Source organism: Anas acuta, chromosome 6, assembly GCF_963932015.1.
Source record: "Anas acuta chromosome 6, bAnaAcu1.1, whole genome shotgun sequence".
Taxonomy (NCBI): domain Eukaryota; kingdom Metazoa; phylum Chordata; class Aves; order Anseriformes; family Anatidae; genus Anas; species Anas acuta.
In genome coordinates this window covers 39553747-39572771 of record NC_088984.1, presented here as the reverse complement: position 1 = coordinate 39572771, position 19025 = coordinate 39553747, and positions in this window count along the sequence as shown.

The following is a 19025-nucleotide window of genomic DNA, read 5'->3' as shown; positions in this document are numbered from 1 at the left end:
TTCCGAGCATCCCTAAACATAGCCCTAGCCGGCATCGATGACGACTGAAAAATCGGGCCCCAGGAAATGCGTTGCGAGCCACTTTGGACCAGCCAAAAGTGCCCCCAAAGGAAGGCTTTGGGTACAAGTGAACTCCCCAGGGGAGCCTTTACGCAGCCCCACATGCAACTGGACCCTCCGGGTTCGATTTTTCCGAGCAAACCTAAATAGAACCCTAGCCGGCATGGGAGGATCTGAAAAACCGGGCCCCAGAAAACACGTTGCAATCCCCTTTGGACCATCCAAAAGTGTCACCAAAGGAAGGCTTTGGGTACAAGTGAACTCCCCAGGGGAGCCTTTACGCAGCCCCACATGCAACTGGACCCTCCGGGTTCTCTGTTTCCGAGCATCCCTAAACATAGCCCTAGCCGGCAAAGAAGACGACTGAAAAATCAGGCCCCGTGAAATGCATTGCGAGCCCTTTTCGCCCATCCAAAAGTACCCCAAAGGAAGGCTTTGGGTACAAGAGAACTCCCCAGGGGAGCCTTTACGCAGCCCCACATGCAACTGGAGCCTTGGGGTTCGATTTTTCCGAGCAACCCTAAATATATCCCTAGCCGGCATGGGAGAAGACTGAAAACCCGGGCCACAGAAAACGCGTTTCAAGCCCCTTTGGACCATCCAAAAGTGCCCGCAAAGGAAGGCTTTGGGTACAAGTGAACTCCCCAGGGGAGCCTTTACGCAGCCCCACATGCAACTGGACCCTCCGGGTTCGCTGTTTCCGAGCATCCCTAAACATAGCCCTACCCGGCATCGAAGACAAGTGAAAAATCAGGACCCAGGAAATGCGTTGCGAGCCCCTTCGGACCATCCAAAAGTGCCCCCAAAGGAAGGCTTTGGTTACAAGTGAACTCCCCAGGGGAGCCTTTACGCAGCCCCACATGCAACTGGACCCTCCGGGTTCGCTGTTTCCGAGCATCCCTAAACATAGCCCTAGCCGGCATCGAAGACAAGTGAAAAATCAGGCCCCAGGAAATGCGTTGCGAGCCACTTCGGACCATCCGAAAGTGCCCCCAAAGGAAGGCTTTGGGTACAAGTGAACTCCCCAGGGGAGCCTTTACGCAGCCCCACATGCAACTGGAGCCTTCGGGTTCGATTTTTCCGAGCAAACCTATATAGAACCCTAGCCGGCATTGGAGGATCTGAAAAACCGGGCCCCAGAAAACACGTTGCAATCCCCTTTGGACCATCCAAAAGTGTCACCAAAGGAAGGCTTTGGGTACAAGTGAACTCCCCAGGGGAGCCTTTACGCAGCCCCACATGCAACTGGACCCTCCGTGTTCTCTGTTTCCGAGCATCCCTAAACATAGCCCTAGCCGGCAAAGAAGACGACTGAAAAATCAGGCCCCGTGAAATGCGTTGCGAGCCCTTTTCGCCCATCCAAAAGTACCCCAAAGGAAGGCTTTGGGTACAAGAGAACTCCCCAGGGGAGCCTTTACGCAGCCCCACATGCAACTGGAGCCTTCGGGTTCGATTTTTCCAAGCAACCCTAAATATATCCCTAGCCGGCATGGGAGAAGACTGAAAACCCGGGCCACAGAAAACGCGTTGCAAGCCCCTTTGGACCATCCAAAAGTGCCCGCAAAGGAAGGCTTTGGGTACAAGTGAACTCCCCAGGGGAGCCTTTACGCAGCCCCACATGCAACTGGACCCTCCGGGTTCGCTGTTTCCGAGCATCCCCAAACATAGCCCTAGCCGGCAAAGAAGACAACTGAAAAATCAGGCCCCGTGAAATGCGTTGCGAGCCCTTTTCGCCCATCCAAAAGTACCCCAAAGGAAGGCTTTGGGTACAAGAGAACTCCCCAGGGGAGCCTTTACGCAGCCCCACATGCAACTGGAGCCTTCGGGTTCGATTTTTCCGAGCAACCCTAAATATATCCCTAGCCGGCATGGGAGAAGACTGAAAACCCGGGCCACAGAAAACGCGTTGCGAGCCCTTTTCGCCCATCCAAAAGTGCCCCCAAAGGAAGGCTTTGGGTACAAGTGAACTCCCCAGGGGAGCCTTTACGCAGCCCCACATGCAACTGGACCCTCCGGGTTCGCTGTTTCCGAGCATCCCTAAACATATCCCTAGCCGTCTTCGGAGACGACTGAAAAATCAGGCCCCAGGAAATGCGTTGCGAGCCCCTTTGGACCATCAAAAAGTGCCCACAAAGGAAGGCTTTGGGTACAAGTGAACTCCCCAGGGGAGCCTTTACACAGCCCCACATGCAACTGGACCCTCCGGGTTCGCTGTTCCTGAGCAAAACTAAACGTAGCCCTTGCTGTCATCGGAGACGAGTGAAAAATCAGGCCCCAGGAAATGCGTTGCGAGCCCCTTTGGACCATCCAAAAGTACCCCCAAAGGAAGGCTTTGAGTACAAGAGAACTCCCCAGGGGAGCCTTTACGCAGCAGCACATGCAACTGCACCCTCAGGGTTCGCTGTCATGAGCAAACCTAAACGTAGCCCTACCCGTCATCGGAGATGACTGAAAAATCAGGCCCCAGGAAATGCGTTGCAAGCCCCTTTGGACCATCAAAAAGTGCCCGCAAAGGAAGGCTTTGGGTACAAGTGATCTCCCCAGGGGAGCCTTTACACAGCCCCACATGAAACTGGACCCTCCGGGTTCGCTGTTCCTGAGCAAACCTAAACGTAGCCCTAGCCGTCTTCGGAGACGAGTGAAAAATCAGGCCCCAGGAAATGCGTTCCGAGGCCTTTTCGCCCATCCAAATGTGCCCCCAAAGGAAGACTTTGGGTACAAGAGAACTCCCCAGGGGAGCCTTTACGCAGCCCCACATGCAACTGGATCCTCCGGGTTCGCTGTTTCCGAGCATCCCTAAACATAGCCCTAGCCGGCATCGATGACGACTGAAAAATCAGGCCCCAGGAAATGCGTTGCGAGCCACTTTGGACCATCCAAAAGTGCCCCCAAAGGAAGGCTTTGGGTACAAGAGAACTCCCCAGGGGAGCCTTTACGCAGCCCCACATGCAACTGGACCCTCCGGGTTCGCTGTTTCCGAGCATCCCTAAACATAGCCCTAGCCGGCAAAGAAGACGACTGAAAAATCAGGCCCCAGGAAATGCGCTGCGAGCCCTTTTCGCCCATCCAAAAGTGCCCGTAAAGGAAGGCTTTGGGTACAAGTGAACTCCCCAGGGGAGCCTTTACGCAGCCCCACATGCAACTGGACCCTCCGGGTTCGCTGTTTCCGAGCATCCCTAAACATAGCCCTACCCGGCATCGATGACGACTGAAAAATCAGGCCCCAGGAAATGCTTTACGAGCCCTTTTCGCCCATCCAAAAGTGCCCCCAAAGGAAGGCTTTGGGTACAAGTGAACTCCCCAGGGGAGCCTTTACGCAGCCCCACATGCAACTGGATCCTCCGGGCTCGCTGTTTCCGAGCATCCCTAAACATAGCCCTAGCCGGCATCGATGACGACTGAAAAATCAGGCCCCGTGAAATGCGTTGCGAGCCCTTTTCGCCCATCCAAAAGTGCCCCCAAAGGAAGGCTTTGGGTACAAGTGAACTCCCCAGGGGAGCCTTTACGCAGCCCCACATGCAACTGGACCCTCCCGGTTCGATGTTTCCGAGCATCCCTAAACATAGCCCTAGCCGGCATCGAAGACGACTGAAAAATCAGGCCCCAGGAAATGCGTTGCGAGCCACTTTGGACCAGCAAAAAGTGCCCCCAAAGGAAGGCTTTGGGTACAAGTGAACTCCCCAGGGGAGCCTTTACGCAGCCCCACATGCAACTGGACCCTCCGGGTTCGATTTTTCCGAGCAAACCTAAATAGAACCCTAGCCGGCATGGGAGGATCTGAAAAACCGGGCCCCAGAAAACACGTTGCAATCCCCTTTGGACCATCCAAAAGTGTCACCAAAGGAAGGCTTTGGGTACAAGTGAACTCCCCAGGGGAGCCTTTACGCAGCCCCACATGCAACTGGACCCTCCGGGTTCTCTGTTTCCGAGCATCCCTAAACATAGCCCTAGCCGGCAAAGAAGACGACTGAAAAATCAGGCCCCGTGAAATGCGTTGCGAGCCCTTTTCGCCCATCCAAAAGTACCCCAAAGGAAGGCTTTGGGTACAAGAGAACTCCCCAGGGGAGCCTTTACGCAGCCCCACATGCAACTGGAGCCTTGGGGTTCGATTTTTCCGAGCAACCCTAAATATATCCCTAGCCGGCATGGGAGAAGACTGAAAACCCGGGCCACAGAAAACGCGTTGCAAGCCCCTTTGGACCATCCAAAAGTGTCACCAAAGGAAGGCTTTGGGTACAAGTGAACTCCCCAGGGGAGCCTGTACGGAGCCCCATATGCAACTGGACAATCCGGGTTCGCTGTTTCCGAGCATCCCTAAACATAGCCCTAGCCGGCATCGATGACGACTGAAAAATCAGGCCCCAGGAAATGCGTTTTGAGGCCTTTTCGCCCATCCAAAAGTGCCCCCAAAGGAAGGCTTTGGGTACAAGTGAACTCCCCAGGGGAGCCTTTACGCAGCCCCACATGCAACTGGACCCTCCGGGTTCGCTGTTCCTGAGCAAACCTAAACGTAACCCTTGCTGTCATCGGAGACGAGTGAAAAATCAGGCCCCAGGAAATGCGTTGCGAGCCCCTTTGGACCATCCAGAAATGCCCCCAAAGGAAGGCATTGGATACAAGTGAACTCCCCAGGGGAGCCTTTACGCAGCCCCACATGCAACTGGACCCTCTGGGTTCGCTGTTTCCGAGCATCCCTAAACATAGCCCTAGCCGGCAAAGAAGACGACTGAAAAATCAGGCCCCAGGAAATGCGTTGCGAGCCCTTTTCGCCCATCCAAAAGTGCCCCCAAAGGAAGGCTTTGGGTACAAGTGAACTCCCCAGGGGAGCCTTTACGCAGCCACACATGCAACTGGAGCCTTCGGGTTCGATTTTTCCAAGCAACCCTAAATATATCCCTAGCCGGCATGGGAGAAGACTGAAAACCCGGGCCACAGAAAACGCGTTGCAAGCCCCTTTGGACCATCCAAAAGTGTCACCAAAGGAAGGCTTTGGGTACAAGTGAACTCCCCAGGGGAGCCTTTACGCAGCCCCACATGCAACTGGACCCTCCGGGTTCGCTGTTTCCGAGCATCCCCAAACATAGCCCTAGTCGGCAAAGAAGACGACTGAAAAATCAGGCCCCGTGAAATGCGTTGCGAGCCCTTTTCGCCCATCCAAAAGTGCCCCCAAAGGAAGGCTTTGGGTACAAGTGAACTCCCCAGCGGAGCCTTTACGCAGCCCCACATGCAACTGGACCCTCCGGGTTCGCTGTTTCCGAGCATCCCTAAACATATCCCTAGCCGTCTTCGGAGACGAGTGAAAAATCAGGCCCCAGGAAATGAGTTGCGAGCCCCTTTGGACCGTCAAAAAGTGCCCCCAAAGGAAGGCTTTGGGTACAAGTGAACTCCCCAGGGGAGCCTTTACACAGCCCCACATGCAACTGGACCCTCCGGGTTCGCTGTTCCTGAGCAAAACTAAACGTAGCCCTTGCCGTCATCGGAGACGAGTGAAAAATCAGGCCCCAGGAAATGCGTTGCGAGCCCCTTTGGACCATCCAAAAGTACCCCCAAAGGAAGGCTTTGAGTACAAGAGAACTCCCCAGGGGAGCCTTTACGCAGCAGCACATGCAACTGCACCCTCAGGGTTCGCTGTCATGAGCAAACCTAAACGTAGCCCTACCCGTCATCGGAGACGACTGAAAAATCAGGCCCCAAGAAATGCGTTGCAAGCCCCTTTGGACCATCAAAAAGTGCCCGCAAAGGAAGGCTTTGGGTACAAGTGATCTCTCCAGGGGAGCCTTTACACAGCCCCACATGCAACTGGACCCTCCGGGTTCGCTGTTCCTGAGCAAACCTAAACGTAGCCCTAGCCATCTTCGGAGACGAGTGAAAAATCAGGCCCCAGGAAATGCGTTCCGAGGCCTTTTCGCCCATCCAAATGTGCCCCCAAAGGAAGACTTTGGGTACAAGAGAACTCCCCAGGGGAGCCTTTACGCAGCCCCACATGCAACTGGATCCTCCGGGTTCGCTGTTTCCGAGCATCCCTAAACATAGCCCTAGCCGTCTTCGGAGACGAGTGAAAAATCAGGCCCCAGGAAATGCGTTTTGAGGCCTTTTCGCCCATCCAAAAGTGCCCCCAAAGGAAGGCTTTGGGTACAAGTGAACTCCCCAGGGGAGCCTTTACGCAGCCCCACATGCAACTGGACCCTCCCGGTTCGATTTTTCCGAGCAACCCTAAATATATCCCTAGCCGGCATGGGAGAAGACTGAAAACCCGGGCCACAGAAAACGCGTTGCGAGCCCTTTTCGCCCATCCAAAAGTGCCCCCAAAGGAAGGCTTTGGGTACAAGTGAACTCCCCAGGGGAGCCTTTACGCAGCCCCACATGCAACTGGACCCTCCGGGTTCGCTGTTTCCGAGCATCCCTAAACATAGCCCTAGCCGGCATTGATGACGACTGAAAAATCAGGCCCCAGGAAATGCGTTGCAAGCCCTTTTCGCCCATCCAAATGTGCCCCCAAAGGAAGGCTTTGGGTACAAGTGAACTCCCCAGGGGAGCCTTTACGCAGCCCCACATGCAACTGGACCCTCCCGGTTCGATGTTTCCGAGCATCCCTAAACATATCCCTAGCCGGCATCGAAGACGACTGAAAAATCAGGCCCCAGGAAATGCGTTGCGAGCCACTTTGGACCAGCCAAAAGTGCCCCCAAAGGAAGGCTTTGGGTACAAGTGAACTCCCCAGGGGAGCCTTTACGCAGCCCCACATGCAACTGGACCCTCCGGGTTCGATTTTTCCGAGCAAACCTAAATAGAACCCTAGCCGGCATGGGAGGATCTGAAAAACCGGGCCCCAGAAAACACGTTGCAATCCCCTTTGGACCATCCAAAAGTGTCACCAAAGGAAGGCTTTGGGTACAAGTGAACTCCCCAGGGGAGCCTTTACGCAGCCCCACATGCAACTGGACCCTCCGGGTTCTCTGTTTCCGAGCATCCCTAAACATAGCCCTAGCCGGCAAAGAAGACGACTGAAAAATCAGGCCCCGTGAAATGCATTGCGAGCCCTTTTCGCCCATCCAAAAGTACCCCAAAGGAAGGCTTTGGGTACAAGAGAACTCCCCAGGGGAGCCTTTACGCAGCCCCACATGCAACTGGACCCTCCCGGTTCGATTTTTCCGAGCAACCCTAAATATATCCCTAGCCGGCATGGGAGAAGACTGAAAACCCGGGCCACAGAAAACGTGTTGCAACCCCTTTGGACGATCCAAAAGTGCCCCCAAAGGAAGGCTTTGGGTACAAGTGAACTCCCCGGGGGAGCCTTTACGCAGCCCCACATGCAACTGGACCCTCCCGGTTCGATGTTTCCGAGCATCCCTAAACATATCCCTAGCCGGCATCGAAGACGACTGAAAAATCAGGTCCCAGGAAATGTGTTGCGAGCCACTTTGGACCAGCCAAAAGTGCCCCCAAAGGAAGGCTTTGGGTACAAGTGAACTCCCCAGGGGAGCCTTTACGCAGCCCCACATGCAACTGGACCCTCCGGGTTCGATTTTTCCGAGCAAACCTAAATAGAACCCTAGCCGGCATGGGAGGATCTGAAAAACCGGGCCCCAGAAAACACGTTGCAATCCCCTTTGGACCATCCAAAAGTGTCACCAAAGGAAGGCTTTGGGTACAAGTGAACTCCCCAGGGGAGCCTTTACGCAGCCCCACATGCAACTGGACCCTCCGGGTTCTCTGTTTCCGAGCATCCCTAAACATAGCCCTAGCCGGCAAAGAAGACGACTGAAAAATCAGGCCCCGTGAAATGCATTGCGAGCCCTTTTCGCCCATCCAAAAGTACCCCAAAGGAAGGCTTTGGGTACAAGAGAACTCCCCAGGGGAGCCTTTACGCAGCCCCACATGCAACTGGAGCCTTGGGGTTCGATTTTTCCGAGCAACCCTAAATATATCCCTAGCCGGCATGGGAGAAGACTGAAAACCCGGGCCACAGAAAACGTGTTGCAAGCCCCTTTGGACCATCCAAAAGTGTCACCAAAGGAAGGCTTTGGGTACAAGTGAACTCCCCAGGGGAGCCTTTACACAGCCCCACATGCAACTGGACCCTCCGGGTTCGCTGTTCCTGAGCAAACCTAAACGTATCCCTAGCCGTCTTCGGAGACGAGTGAAAAATCAGGCCCCAGGAAATGCGTTTTGAGGCCTTTTCGCCCATCCAAATGTGCCCCCAAAGGAAGACTTTGGGTACAAGAGAACTCCCCAGGGGAGCCTTTACGCAGCCCCACATGCAACTGGATCCTCCGGGTTCGCTGTTTCCGAGCATCCCTAAACATAGCCCTAGCCGGCATCGAAGACGACTGAAAAATCAGGCCCCAGGAAATCCGTTGCGAGGCCTTTTCGCCCATCAAAAAGTGCCCCCAAAGGAAGGCTTGTGGTACAAGTGAACTCCCCAGCGGAGCCTTTACGCAGCCCCACATGCAACTGGACCCTCCGGGTTCGCTGTTTCCGAGCATCCCTAAACATAGCCCTAGCCGGCAAAGAAGACGACTGAAAAATCAGGCCCCGTGAAATGCGTTGCGAGCCCTTTTCGCCCATCCAAAGGTACCCCAAAGGAAGGCTTTGGGTACAAGAGAACTCCCCAGGGGAGCCTTTACGCAGCCCCACATGCAACTGGAGCCTTGGGGTTCGATTTTTCCGAGCAACCCTAAATATATCCCTAGCCGGCATGGAAGAAGACTGAAAACCCGGGCCACAGAAAACGCGTTGCGAGCCCTTTTCGCCCATCCAAAAGTGCCCCCAAAGGAAGGCTTTGGGTACAAGTGAACTCCCCAGGGGAGCCTTTACGCAGCCCCACATGCAACTGGACCCTCCGGGTTCGCTGTTTCCGAGCATCCCTAAACATATCCCTAGCCGTCTTCGGAGACGAGTGAAAAATCAGGCCCCAGGAAATGAGTTGCGAGCCCCTTTGGACCATCAAAAAGTGCCCCCAAAGGAAGGCTTTGGGTACAAGTGAACTCCCCAGGGGAGCCTTTACACAGCCCCACATGCAACTGGACCCTCCGGGTTCGCTGTTCCTGAGCAAAACTAAACGTAGCCCTTGCCGTCATCGGAGACGAGTGAAAAATCAGGCCCCAGGAAATGCGTTGCGAGCCCCTTTGGACCATCCAAAAGTACCCCCAAAGGAAGGCTTTGAGTACAAGAGAACTCCCCAGGGGAGCCTTTACGCAGCAGCACATGCAACTGCACCCTCAGGGTTCGCTGTCATGAGCAAACCTAAACGTAGCCCTACCCGTCATCGGAGACGACTGAAAAATCAGGCCCCAGGAAATGCGTTGCAAGCCCCTTTGGACCATCAAAAAGTGCCCGCAAAGGAAGGCTTTGGGTACAAGTGATCTCCCCAGGGGAGCCTTTACACAGCCCCACATGCAACTGGACCCTCCGTGTTCGCTGTTCCTGAGCAAACCTAAACGTAGCCCTAGCCGTCTTCGGAGACGAGTGAAAAATCAGGCCCCAGGAAATGCGTTCCGAGGCCTTTTCGCCCATCCAAATGTGCCCCCAAAGGAAGACTTTGGGTACAAGAGAACTCCCCAGGGGAGCCTTTACGCAGCCCCACATGCAACTGGATCCTCCGGGTTCGCTGTTTCCGAGCATCCCTAAACATAGCCCTAGCCGGCATCGAAGACGACTGAAAAATCAGGCCCCAGGAAATCCGTTGCGAGGCCTTTTCGCCCATCCAAAAGTGCCCCCAAAGGAAGGCTTTGGGTACAAGTGAACTCCCCAGGGGAGCCTTTACGCAGCCCCACATGCAACTGGACCCTCCCGGTTCGATTTTTCCGAGCAACCCTAAATATATCCCTAGCCGGCATGGGAGAAGACTGAAAACCCGGGCCACAGAAAACACGTTGCGAGCCCTTTTCGCCCATCCAAAAGTGCCCGTAAAGGAAGGCTTTGGGTACAAGTGAACTCCCCAGGGGAGCCTTTACGCAGCCCCACATGCAACTGGACCCTCCGGGTTCGCTGTTTCCGAGCATCCCTAAACATAGCCCTAGCCGGCATCGATGACGACTGAAAAATCAGGCCCCAGGAAATGCATTCCGAGCCCTTTTCGCCCATCCAAAAGTGCCCCCAAAGGAAGGCTTTGGGTACAAGTGAACTCCCCAGGGGAGCCTTTACGCAGCCCCACATGCAACTGGATCCTCCGGGTTCGATGTTTCCGAGCATCCCTAAACATAGCCCTAGCCGGCATTGATGACGACTGAAAAATCAGGACCCAGGAAATGCGTTGCGAGCCCTTTTCGCCCATACAAAAGTGCCCCCAAAGGAAGGCTTTGGGTACAAGTGAACTCCCCAGGGGAGCCTTTACGCAGCCCCACATGCAACTGGACCCTCCCGGTTCGATGTTTCCGAGCATCCCTAAACATATCCCTAGCCGGCATCGAAGACGACTGAAAAATCAGGCCCCGTGAAATGCGTTGCGAGCCCTTTTCGCCCATCCAAAAGTGCCCCCAAAGGAAGGCTTTGGGTACAAGTGAACTCCCCAGGGGAGCCTTTACGCAGCCCCACATGCAACTGGACCCTCCGGGTTCGATTTTTCCGAGCAAACCTAAATAGAACCCTAGCCGGCATGGGAGGATCTGAAAAACCGGGCCCCAGAAAACACGTTGCAATCCCCTTTGGACCATCCAAAAGTGTCACCAAAGGAAGGCTTTGGGTACAAGTGAACTCCCCAGGGGAGCCTTTACGCAGCCCCACATGCAACTGGACCCTCCGGGTTCTCTGTTTCCGAGCATCCCTAAACATAGCCCTAGCCGGCAAAGAAGACGACTGAAAAATCAGGCCCCGTGAAATGCATTGCGAGCCCTTTTCGCCCATCCAAAAGTACCCCAAAGGAAGGCTTTGGGTACAAGAGAACTCCCCAGGGGAGCCTTTACGCAGCCCCACATGCAACTGGAGCCTTGGGGTTCGATTTTTCCGAGCAACCCTAAATATATCCCTAGCCGGCATGGGAGAAGACTGAAAACCCGGGCCACAGAAAACGCGTTGCAAGCCCCTTTGGACCATCCAAAAGTGCCCCCAAAGGAAGGCTTTGGGTACAAGTGAACTCCCCAGGGGAGCCTTTACGCAGCCCCACATGCAACTGGACCCTCCGGGTTCGATGTTTCCGAGCATCCCTAAACATAGCCCTAGCCGGCATCGAAGACGACTGAAAAATCAGGTCCCAGGAAATGTGTTGCGAGCCACTTTGGACCAGCCAAAAGTGCCCCCAAAGGAAGGCTTTGGGTACAAGTGAACTCCCCAGGGGAGCCTTTACGCAGCCCCACATGCAACTGGACCCTCCGGGTTCGATTTTTCCGAGCAAACCTAAATAGAACCCTAGCCGGCATGGGAGGATCTGAAAAACCGGGCCCCAGAAAACACGTTGCAATCCCCTTTGGACCATCCAAAAGTGTCACCAAAGGAAGGCTTTGGGTACAAGTGAACTCCCCAGGGGAGCCTTTACGCAGCCCCACATGCAACTGGACCCTCCGGGTTCTCTGTTTCCGAGCATCCCTAAACATAGCCCTAGCCGGCAAAGAAGACGACTGAAAAATCAGGCCCCAGGAAATGCGTTGCGAGCCCTTTTCGCCCATCCAAAAGTGCCCCCAAAGGAAGGCTTTGGGTACAAGTGAACTCCCCAGGGGAGCCTTTACGCAGCCCCACATGCAACTGGAGCCTTCGGGTTCGATTTTTCCGAGCAACCCTAAATATATCCCTAGCCGGCATGGGAGAAGACTGAAAACCCGGGCCACAGAAAACGCGTTGCGAGCCCTTTTCGCCCATCCAAATGTGCCAGCAAAGGAAGGCTTTGGGTACAAGAGAACTCCCAAGGGGAGCCTTTACGCAGCCCCACATGCAACTGGAGCCTTCGGGTTCGATTTTTCTGAGCAACCCTAAATATATCCCTAGCCGGCATGGGAGAAGACTGAAAACCCGGGCCACAGAAAACGCGTTGCGAGCCCTTTTCGCCCATCCAAATGTGCCCGCAAAGGAAGGCTTTGGGTACAAGTGAACTCCCCAGCGGAGCCTTTACGCAGCCCCACATGCAACTGGACCCTCCGGGTTCGCTGTTTCCGAGCATCCCTAAACATATCCCTAGCCGTCTTCGGAGACGAGTGAAAAATCAGGCCCCAGGAAATGAGTTGCGAGCCCCTTTGGACCATCAAAAAGTGCCCCCAAAGGAAGGCTTTGGGTACAAGTGAACTCCCCAGGGGAGCCTTTACGCAGCCCCACATGCAACTGGACCCTCCGGGTTCGCTGTTTCCGAGCATCCCCAAACATATCCCTAGCCGGCAAAGAAGACGACTGAAAAATCAGGCCCCGTGAAATGCGTTGCGAGCCCTTTTCGCCCATCCAAAAGTACCCCAAAGGAAGGCTTTGGGTACAAGAGAACTCCCCAGGGGAGCCTTTACGCAGCCCCACATGCAACTGGAGCCTTGGGGTTCGATTTTTCCGAGCAACCCTAAATATATCCCTAGCCGGCATGGGAGAAGACTGAAAACCCGGGCCACAGAAAACGCGTTGCGAGCCCTTTTCGCCCATCCAAAAGTGCCCCCAAAGGAAGGCTTTGGGTACAAGTGAACTCCCCAGGGGAGCCTTTACGCAGCCCCACATGCAACTGGACCCTCCGGGTTCGCTGTTTCCGAGCATCCCTAAACATATCCCTAGCCGTCTTCGGAGACGAGTGAAAAAACAGGCCCCAGGAAATGAGTTGCGAGCCCCTTTGGACCATCAAAAAGTGCCCCCAAAGGAAGGCTTTGGGTACAAGTGAACTCCCCAGGGGAGCCTTTACACAGCCCCACATGCAACTGGACCCTCCGGGTTCGCTGTTCCTGAGCAAAACTAAACGTAGCCCTTGCCGTCATCGGAGACGAGTGAAAAATCAGGCCCCAGGAAATGCGTTGCGAGCCCCTTTGGACCATCCAAAAGTACCCCCAAAGGAAGGCTTTGAGTACAAGAGAACTCCCCAGGGGAGCCTTTACGCAGCAGCACATGCAACTGCACCCTCAGGGTTCGCTGTCATGAGCAAACCTAAACGTAGCCCTACCCGTCATCGGAGACGACTGAAAAATCAGGCCCCAAGAAATGCGTTGCAAGCCCCTTTGGACCATCAAAAAGTGCCCGCAAAGGAAGGCTTTGTGTACAAGTGATCTCCCCAGGGGAGCCTTTACACAGCCCCACATGCAACTGGACCCTCCGGGTTCGCTGTTCCTGAGCAAACCTAAAAGTAGCCCTAGCCATCTTCGGAGACGAGTGAAAAATCAGGCCCCAGGAAATGCGTTCCGAGGCCTTTTCGCCCATCCAAATGTGCCCCCAAAGGAAGACTTTGGGTACAAGAGAACTCCCCAGGGGAGCCTTTACGCAGCCCCACATGCAACTGGATCCTCCGGGTTCGCTGTTTCCGAGCATCCCTAAACATAGCCCTAGCCGGCATCGAAGACGACTGAAAAATCAGGCCCCAGGAAATGCGTTTTGAGGCCTTTTCGCCCATCCAAAAGTGCCCCCAAAGGAAGGCTTTGGGTACAAGTGAACTCCCCAGGGGAGCCTTTACGCAGCCCCACATGCAACTGGACCCTCCGGGTTCGATTTTTCCGAGCAACCCTAAATATATCCCTAGCCGGCATGGGAGAAGACTGAAAACCCGGGCCACAGAAAACGCGTTGCGAGCCCTTTTCGCCCATCCAAAAGTGCCCCCAAAGGAAGGCTTTGGGTACAAGTGAACTCCCCAGGGGAGCCTTTACGCAGCCCCACATGCAACTGGACCCTCCGGGTTCGCTGTTTCCGAGCATCCCTAAACATATCCCTAGCCGTCTTCGGAGACGAGTGAAAAATCAGGCCCCAGGAAATGAGTTGCGAGCCCCTTTGGACCATCAAAAAGTGCCCCCAAAGGAAGGCTTTGGGTACAAGTGAACTCCCCAGGGGAGCCTTTACACAGCCCCACATGCAACTGGACCCTCCGGGTTCGCTGTTCCTGAGCAAAACTAAACGTAGCCCTTGCCGTCATCGGAGACGAGTGAAAAATCAGGCCCCAGGAAATGCGTTGCGAGCCCCTTTGGACCATCCAAAAGTACCCCCAAAGGAAGGCTTTGAGTACAAGAGAACTCCCCAGGGGAGCCTTTACGCAGCCCCACATGCAACTGCACCCTCAGGGTTCGCTGTCATGAGCAAACCTAAACGTAGCCCTACCCGTCATCGGACACGACTGAAAAATCAGGCCCCAGGAAATGCGTTGCAAGCCCCTTTGGACCATCAAAAAGTGCCCGCAAAGGAAGGCTTTGGGTACAAGTGATCTCCCCAGGGGAGCCTTTACACAGCCCCACATGCAACTGGACCCTCCGGGTTCGCTGTTCCTGAGCAAACCTAAACGTAGCCCTAGCCGTCTTCGGAGACGAGTGAAAAATCAGGCCCCAGGAAATGCGTTCCGAGGCCTTTTCGCCCATCCAAATGTGCCCCCAAAGGAAGACTTTGGGTACAAGAGAACTCCCCAGGGGAGCCTTTACGCAGCCCCACATGCAACTGGATCCTCCGGGTTCGCTGTTTCCGAGCATCCCTAAACATAGCCCTAGCCGGCATCGAAGACGACTGAAAAATCAGGCCCCAGGAAATCCGTTGCGAGGCCTTTTCGCCCATCCAAAAGTGCCCCCAAAGGAAGGCTTTGGGTACAAGTGAACTCCCCAGGGGAGCCTTTACGCAGCCCCACATGCAACTGGACCCTCCCGGTTCGATTTTTCCGAGCAACCCTAAATATATCCCTAGCCGGCATGGGAGAAGACTGAAAACCCGGGCCACAGAAAACACGTTGCGAGCCCTTTTCGCCCATCCAAAAGTGCCCGTAAAGGAAGGCTTTGGGTACAAGTGAACTCCCCAGGGGAGCCTTTACGCAGCCCCACATGCAACTGGACCCTCCGGGTTCGCTGTTTCCGAGCATCCCTAAACATAGCCCTAGCCGGCATCGATGACGACTGAAAAATCAGGCCCCAGGAAATGCATTCCGAGCCCTTTTCGCCCATCCAAAAGTGCCCCCAAAGGAAGGCTTTGGGTACAAGTGAACTCCCCAGGGGAGCCTTTACGCAGCCCCACATGCAACTGGATCCTCCGGGTTCGATGTTTCCGAGCATCCCTAAACATAGCCCTAGCCGGCATTGATGACGACTGAAAAATCAGGACCCAGGAAATGCGTTGCGAGCCCTTTTCGCCCATCCAAATGTGCCCCCAAAGGAAGGCTTTGGGTACAAGTGAACTCCCCAGGGGAGCCTTTACGCAGCCCCACATGCAACTGGACCCTCCGGGTTCGATTTTTCCGAGCAAACCTAAATAGAACCCTAGCCGGCATGGGAGGATCTGAAAAACCGGGCCCCAGAAAACACGTTGCAATCCCCTTTGGACCATCCAAAAGTGTCACCAAAGGAAGGCTTTGGGTACAAGTGAACTCCCCAGGGGAGCCTTTACGCAGCCCCACATGCAACTGGACCCTCCGGGTTCTCTGTTTCCGAGCATCCCTAAACATAGCCCTAGCCGGCAAAGAAGACGACTGAAAAATCAGGCCCCGTGAAATGCATTGCGAGCCCTTTTCGCCCATCCAAAAGTACCCCAAAGGAAGGCTTTGGGTACAAGAGAACTCCCCAGGGGAGCCTTTACGCAGCCCCACATGCAACTGGAGCCTTGGGGTTCGATTTTTCCGAGCAACCCTAAATATATCCCTAGCCGGCATGGGAGAAGACTGAAAACCCGGGCCACAGAAAACGTGTTGCAAGCCCCTTTGGACCATCCAAAAGTGCCCCCAAAGGAAGGCTTTGGGTACAAGTGAACTCCCCAGGGGAGCCTTTACGCAGCCCCACATGCAACTGGACCCTCCCGGTTCGATGTTTCCGAGCATCCCTAAACATATCCCTAGCCGGCATCGAAGACGACTGAAAAATCAGGTCCCAGGAAATGTGTTGCGAGCCACTTTGGACCAGCCAAAAGTGCCCCCAAAGGAAGGCTTTGGGTACAAGTGAACTCCCCAGGGGAGCCTTTACGCAGCCCCACATGCAACTGGACCCTCCGGGTTCGATTTTTCCGAGCAAACCTAAATAGAACCCTAGCCGGCATGGGAGGATCTGAAAAACCGGGCCCCAGAAAACACGTTGCAATCCCCTTTGGACCATCCAAAAGTGTCACCAAAGGAAGGCTTTGGGTACAAGTGAACTCCCCAGGGGAGCCTTTACGCAGCCCCACATGCAACTGGACCCTCCGGGTTCTCTGTTTCCGAGCATCCCTAAACATAGCCCTAGCCGGCAAAGAAGACGACTGAAAAATCAGGCCCCGTGAAATGCATTGCGAGCCCTTTTCCCCCTTCCAAAAGTACCCCAAAGGAAGGCTTTGGGTACAAGAGAACTCCCCAGGGGAGCCTTTACGCAGCCCCACATGCAACTGGAGCCTTGGGGTTCGATTTTTCCGAGCAACCCTAAATATATCCCTAGCCGGCATGGGAGAAGACTGAAAACCCGGGCCACAGAAAACGTGTTGCAAGCCCCTTTGGACCATCCAAAAGTGCCCCCAAAGGAAGGCTTTGGGTACAAGAGAACTCCCCAGGGGAGCCTTTACGCAGCCCCACATGCAACTGGATCCTCCGGGTTCGCTGTTTCCGAGCATCCCTAAACATAGCCCTAGCCGGCATCGATGACGACTGAAAAATCAGGCCCCAGGAAATGCGTTGCGAGCCCTTTTCGCCCATCCAAAAGTGCCCCCAAAGGAAGGCTTTGGGTACAAGTGAACTCCCCAGGGGAGCCTTTACGCAGCCCCACATGCAACTGGACCCTCCCGGTTCGATGTTTCCGAGCATCCCTAAACATATCCCTAGCCGGCATCGAAGACGAATGAAAAATCAGGCCCCAGGAAATGCGTTGCGAGACACTTTGGACCAGCCAAAAGTGCCCCCAAAGGAAGGCTTTGGGTACAAGTGAACTCCCCAGGGGAGCCTTTACGCAGCCCCACATGCAACTGGACCCTCCGGGTTCGATTTTTCCGAGCAAACCTAAATAGAACCCTAGCCGGCATGGGAGGATCTGAAAAACCGGGCCCCAGAAAACACGTTGCAATCCCCTTTGGACCATCCAAAAGTGTCACCAAAGGAAGGCTTTGGGTACAAGTGAACTCCCCAGGGGAGCCTTTACGCAGCCCCACATGCAACTGGACCCTCCGGGTTCTCTGTTTCCGAGCATCCCTAAACATAGCCCTAGCCGGCAAAGAAGACGACTGAAAAATCAGGCCCCGTGAAATGCATTGCGAGCCCTTTTCGCCCATCCAAAAGTACCCCAAAGGAAGGCTTTGGGTACAAGAGAACTCCCCAGGGGAGCCTTTACGCAGCCCCACATGCAACTGGAGCCTTGGGGTTCGATTTTTCCGAGCAACCCTAAATATATCCCTAGCCGGCATGGGAGAAGACTGAAAACCCGGGCCACAGAAAACGTGTTGCAAGCCCCTTTGGACCATCCAAAAGTGTCACCAAAGGAAGGCTTTGGTTACAAGTGAACTCCCCAGGGGAGCCTTTACACAGCCCCACATGCAACTGGACCCTCCGGGTTCGCTGTTCCTGAGCAAACCTAAATGTAGCCCTAGCCGTCTTCGGAGACGAGTGAAAAATCAGGCCCCAGGAAATGCGTTCCGAGGCCTTTTCGCCCATCCAAAAGTGCCCCCAAAGGAAGGCTTTGGGTACAAGAGAACTCCCCAGGGGAGCCTTTATGCAGCCCCACATGCAACTGGACCCTCCGGGTTCGCTGTTTCCGAGCATCCCTAAACATAGCCCTAGCCGGCAAAGAAGACGACTGAAAAATCAGGCCCCGTGAAATGCGTTGCGAGCCCTTTTCGCCCATCCAAAAGTACCCCAAAGGAAGGCTTTGGGTACAAGAGAACTCCCCAGGGGAGCCTTTACGCAGCCCCACATGTAACTGGACCCTCCCGGTTCGATTTTTCCGAGCAACCCTAAATATATCCCTAGCCGGCATGGGAGAAGACTGAAAACCCGGGCCACAGAAAACGCGTTTCGAGCCCTTTTCGCCCATCCAAAAGTGCCCGTAAAGGAAGGCTTTGGGTACAAGTGAACTCCCCAGGGGAGCCTTTACGCAGCCCCACATGCAACTGGACCCTCCGGGTTCGCTGTTTCCGAGCATCCCTAAACATAGCCCTAGCCGGCATCGATGACGACTGAAAAATCAGGCCCCAGGAAATGCATTCCGAGCCCTTTTCGCCCATCCAAAAGTGCCCCCAAAGGAAGGCTTTGGGTACAAGTGAACTCCCCAGGGGAGCCTTTACGCAGCCCCACATGCAACTGGATCCTCCGGGTTCGCTGTTTCCGAGCATCCCTAAACATAGCCCTAGCCGGCATCGATGACGACTGAAAAATCAGGCCCCAGGAAATGCATTCCGAGCCCTTTTCGCCCATCCAAAAGTGCCCCCAAAGGAAGGCTTTGGGTACAAGTGAACTCCCCAGGGGAGCCTTTACGCAGCCCCACATGCAACTGGACCCTCCGGGTTCGATTTTTCCGAGCAAACCTAAATAGAACCCTAGCCGGCATGGGAGGATCTGAAAAACCGGGCCCCAGAAAACACGTTGCAATCCCCTTTGGACCATCCAAAAGTGTCACCAAAGGAAGGCTTTGGGTACAAGTGAACTCCCCAGGGGAGCCTTTACGCAGCCCCACATGCAACTGGACCCTCCGGGTTCTCTGTTTCCGAGCATCCCTAAACATAGCCCTAGCCGGCAAAGAAGACGACTGAAAAATCAGGCCCCGTGAAATGCATTGCGAGCCCTTTTCGCCCATCCAAAAGTACCCCAAAGGAAGGCTTTGGGTACAAGAGAACTCCCCAGGGGAGCCTTTACGCAGCCCCACATGCAACTGGAGCCTTGGGGTTCGATTTTTCCGAGCAACCCTAAATATATCCCTAGCCGGCATGGGAGAAGACTGAAAACCCGG